At 48.9% G+C, this 5,389-nt stretch overlaps 1 non-coding gene across 1 annotated transcript; it reads right to left on the minus strand.

Annotated features, from left to right (window-relative positions):
• Positions 1-4,368: 4,368 nt before the first annotated feature.
• Positions 4,369-4,500, minus strand: LOC138091979 (small nucleolar RNA SNORA71). The gene has a single exon (XR_011145999.1). It is a non-coding gene; the product is annotated as a small nucleolar RNA SNORA71 (small nucleolar RNA).
• Between the last annotated feature and the right edge of the window lie 889 nt (positions 4,501-5,389).

The following is a 5,389-nucleotide window of genomic DNA, read 5'->3' on the forward strand; positions in this document are numbered from 1 at the left end:
TCTCCCATGAGTGTCCTCTGTCCTGATGGACACAGGAAACAGCTGACGCCTGAAGACACACCTGACTTCCTCCACCCCTTCCTGTGTCCCTACACGTTCTTTCAGCTGTCCTCAGCCTTTCTCTGGGGAGCCAGTTCCAACTCCTTGCCCGTGGTCCCCTAGAGAAAACTTCAGTGATGGAAAAAAACACGAGCAGTGTTCAACCACCATGTAGCCCAAAGCAGGCTGCTCAACATTAAACATACACGTGCAACTTTGTCGGAGAAGGCAATGGCACCCCACTCCAGTACTCTTGCCTGGAAAATCCCATGGACAGAGGAGCCTGGAAGGCTGCAGTCCATGGGGTCGCTGAGGGTTGGATATAACTGAGTGACTTCACTTTCACTTTTCACTTTCATGCATTGGAGAAGGAAATGGCAACCCACTCCAATGTTCTTGCCTGGAGAATCCCAGGGATAGGGGAGCCTGGTGGGCTGCCATCTATAGGGTCGCAGAGTCGGACATGACTGAAGCAACTTAGCAGCAGCAGTGCGACTCTGTAGATGTTATTTGATGTCATGGTTAAAGAAGCAAGTCAGACAGAAATGGGCTTAAAGCCTTGTTCTGCTACTTTCTTGGTGGTCTCACTGAGACCACAGACCACCCAGCTCCTACACAGATTACAGATCTATCTGATAAATGATTTCAATTTTGATTTGCCTGCACTGGCTTCTGTCCCTGGGCTGAGTGCTAGAAGAGGTGGGATCAGAATAAGAAAAACACAGGCTCTGCCTACATCAAGCTTAGAGCCAAAAACAGGAACCAGCAGATTTTTTCTGTAAAGGGCCAGAGAGCAAATCTTTTAGTCTTGGCTGAATATATTGTCTCTGTTGTAACTACTCAACACTTCTGCTGTAACAGAGAACAGCCTGCTAGAGTATGTGTGGCTGTGTTCCAGTAAAGCTTTATTAAAAAAATAAAAATAAAAAAACAGGCAGCAGGCCAGATTTGAGCAATGGGCCACAATGTACAAACCCCTGGTCTAAAATAATCCACCAAGAATAAAAGGGATTTACACCATGAATGCAACCCTAATCTATAATACAATTAGGAAATTTACTAACATATCATACTCAGTTACAGGAGTAATAAAGAGCATAGACTTGGGGCAAGTGTGACCTGCTTTATGACTGTGGTTCCATCACCTCTTTGCTCTCTTAGGAAAAAATCTATTAAATCTCTCCAAACCCCAGATTCCTCAATTTTAAAATAGCAAGAGAGGACTTCCCCAGAAAGTGGTAATGAACCAAAGCCAAGTATTATCCTGAAATGTTTGGTTAGTTAGCAAAGAAAGTTACCATTTTTCCTGCAGATTACTGTTTATTGTTCTAATCATAGGCTGTTTTTGATTACAAAAACCTCATTCTCTGCTTCTGCATCTTTTGGCAGCAAAGGATTCCAGTTCATGGGTTTTCTTGGCCAAGGTCATTGGACAAACCTACTTTCCCATATTTTCAGGGAAAATCCCACCAAAAAGGCCCACTTCACACACACAACCTTTCCTGCTGGCAGGAGGCATGCCTATTGCTTTAATTAATTTTGGCTGCTCTAGGTCTTTGTTGCGACATGCAGGCTTTCTCTGGCTGCAGTGAGCAGGGGCTACTGCTTTATTTTTAATGTCAGCAGACATGTAGACTGACTGAAAAATACCTCTGAGAAGGGACCATTGTCTGGAAGCTGAGAGTGAAGGATGACACACACTGATTGGAGTTCAGCGGGTCCCCTTGCTTCTGGCCTCCTGGGTTATCTAGGCCAGCATCACAAGCGGGCAAGTCTTCCTAATGAAGTACAGCACCTGCTGGGCTTCATGCCAGGGGCAGGCCCATCACAGGATACCCTAATAAGAAGCATCATACCTCACAAGTTTAGAAAAAGTCAGTGATGCTTTGGTTTGTAGTGACAGACCCCCAGTTTGATTGGCATATGGGCTTATTGCCTCAAGGCATGTGGGATCTTAGTTCCCTGCCAGGGGCCCAACTGGTCCCCTGCTTTGGATGGCAGATTCTTAACCACTGGACCACAAGGGAAGTCCCAGTACTATGTACTTTACACCCCAGACAAGCTGACCAACTTGTTCCAGCTTGCCCAGGACTTTCCTGGTTTTGGTAAACAAAGTCCCATGTCCTGGGAAACCCCTCAATCCCAAGCAAGCTAGGCCAGCTGGCCACACAAGCAGGTACATGCTGCGCCTACCCCTGCAGCTTTTCCAATGACGTCAGCACCTGTCTCACTCTGGCACTCTGCTTCCTGTCACAGCTCTCAACTCTCACGGGTCTAACCTGAGCCAACCACTAGCACTTGTTCACCTCTGTCCTAACACAACACCTCAAACAACAGCCCACGTGCCTAGCCTCAGGAGCAGGATGGAAGGACTTGAAGGGTGAAAACAGGATCCGGCCCATAACCCACATTCACGCTGCCCTGCTTCACTGGCATGTGGCTGTTGTGGATTTAAAACACAGGTGAGGTGGGTGTATACAGTTTATTGAATGGGCAGGTGGAGAGAAAAATCACAAATAGCTGCCAACTCAACAGAAAAACTCTTGGTCACCAGTCACCGAGGGACTGGGGCCAGCCTTCTTGGTCTACACCCTCCGAGGGCACCGCTGTCAGCAGTCAGAGCGGCTGAAGGGGATCCAGGCTGCCAGTCCCAGAGCTTTGCCCCGGATCTCTAGTGCTTAGTGAACACGGCTCCTGTGACACTGTGGGCAGATGGCGGGCAGCTCTTCACATGGGAATGGCACTCTCCATTCTCTGCTCCACTGGTGTCCACAAACAATAGGGATCTACAAGAAAGGACAGGCAAGACCAATGGTTGGGAGTTCCCATCTGCATATACTTAAACCAGCCAACCCTCTGGGGGTTGTTTCCACCAGGGCTGGTTTGTTTCCCACCTCAGGGAGAAATACCAGCCATTCCAGATCCCAGGTGACCCCAAGGTCACTGACTCAGGACCTTGGGACTTCCTTAGCCACCTCCAGATCTAAGACTGACCTAGGAGGGAAGAACCATACAAGCATTTAGTCTCCAGCACCATCTTCTCATGAGGCAGCATCACTGAGAGCGTTCCAATCGACCAGGCCCAAGCTTCTAATTTATGCAAGCTCAACTAGAAATCACCAGAATAGATGCGGTAACAAAGAAAAACACCTCAAAGGTTTGATTTTTAGAACAAAGGATTTTCTTTCAAGCAGTTTCCAGATCTGGGCAGACAGACTAGACTTTAGTGCTATCAGGGGCTGTGACACCAAACTCCCACTGTATCTTCATCAGAGGATGGACCACCACCCTCAGGAGCTCTCCCACCATCATCCTATTCTGCAAAAGTTAAAGTTAGTTAAGTGGCTCAGTCATGTCTGAATCTTTGCGACCCCATGGACTGTAGCCTATCAGGCTCCTCTGTCCATGGGATTTTCAATGCAAGAGTACTGGAGTGAGTTGCCATTTCCTGCTCCAGGGATCTTCCCCACCCAGGGGTCGATCCTGGGTCTCCTGCATTGTAGGCAGACGCTTTTAGCGTCTGAGCCACCAGGGAAGCCCCTATTCGGCAAAGACCCACTTAATTTGGCCAGCCAAGGAAAATGGAAAGGCTAGCTGAGGAGCCCCAGGACCAGGGACTGGACAGGAAAGCCTCTGATGCATGTCAGGGGCAGAGGGCAGGTTTGAAAGCCAAGGGAACACTCAGGCTGTTGGATGCCTACCAAGTACCCTGTGTCTTACATCTAATCGTCTCACTACCTTCACATTATGAGATGCAGATAGAAACTTCGAGCAAAATAGGATCAAACTCAAATGTAGATGGGAGAGAACTAGACATGAGCCCTCAGACCAAATGTAGGGAAGGCGGGGGGCAATGGTGAATGGGACCCCACCTCACCTTTATCCTGGAGCCAGACACACCTCCTGGGGTGCCATGTTGCATCATCGGAGTGTACTAAGCAAGGGCACTGGTGGAGGGTTTCTGCCTCCCACCGAACACATCTGCAGCATAGGACAAAAAGCAGGTCATCAGCCCTCTGCTGACGGCAGGGCTGGGGACTCTGTCAGCCACACCAACAAGCACATCAGTCACGGGCTGTCTTGAATAATACATTACAGATTGTCCTCCACTCAAGTCCACAGGGCAGAAGCCACGGTTTACAGCCCTCCCTCCCCACCCCATGTTCTTTCGCACTACATTAACTTATTCCAGAGTGAAGACCAAGTATAAATGTGTTGACGCGTTTCTGCCATGAGGCCCCTGAACTTCAAAGACAAAGTGAACCCCTGCAAGTTCAGGGACCAGCCGAGGTCTAAGCTCTGAAGGGAATGGCAGGAGAAAAAAACTAGTGTGTGAAAGCTCCAGGGTTTGGAAAGGACAGCTGGGCCCTTCAAACATGGGGAAAGGTCTTTCAGAGACTCCTCTCCCTGCAGTATCGATGACCAGGGCACGGGAAGCCCACAATCACTTTCGATGCAGGAGCAGAAAAGGGCAGAAGGGGAGCCAGAAAGGACAGGAGACTGGCGCCAGGGGCCTGGGAAATGCCTGAGTCAGGGGGAGCAGCCCAGCCCAGCTACATCGAGTCCTGGCAGCTTTGTAGCACCCTGCCAAGACCCCACAAGACCTCCCTGCCAGGGGGAGTCAACACACTCCCAGCATAAAAAACAGCTTTCTGACTGAAAACGATCAGGATGTTGGTCAGGACACAGCCATGAAAACTGTTTTAAAACTATCACTGCTATCCAGGCTTCACTTTTCAGGTAAGCGCAGTCTGAGATGGGGGTCACAGGGCTAGACAGGTTCAAAGGTGGAACCAGAGTCTCTGGAAGGGAGGTGCCAGGCAAGCAGGTTTCTTCAGAGCTTACCAGGGTCCAGCCCCAGTTGGATCCAGGGTTATCTGAAGCATGAACGGCATCGGCAACTGAGAGAGATACAGAAAGAGATAAGGAAAGAATTATGCAGTTAAGAAAATAGAGGAGAGAAAGAGGTTGATATTCCTTGGTTTATGCAGAAAGCCAATAAAGCTCCAGCACGGGACTTGCTCTGTTCACATAGACCGCAGGCGCCCTCTCGAATAGCTGAAGGTGCCCCACCTTCTCTTAGAAGCCCAGGCAGGAAAGTGAACTCAGAGGGCCCCTGTGCTGCAGGGAATCAGCCTGAAAAGGAAAAGGAAAGAGAAAGAAAGAACGACATGGGGAGACCAAGTTTCGGTGAGCAAGGCCCGTCACTTTATTTTCAGAGGGAGCTTTTATACCCTGAGTTGTACATTGAGCAAAGTGAAAAATGTAGTCAGCTCAACATTCCATCAGTATTAACTTTTATCAATAGTAGGTTTCTTCCTGCATACTATTTCATAAACAAGGGTCTTAT

This window comes from Capricornis sumatraensis, chromosome 15 (assembly GCF_032405125.1).
Source record: "Capricornis sumatraensis isolate serow.1 chromosome 15, serow.2, whole genome shotgun sequence".
In the NCBI taxonomy this organism is placed as follows: Eukaryota; Metazoa; Chordata; class Mammalia; order Artiodactyla; family Bovidae; genus Capricornis; species Capricornis sumatraensis.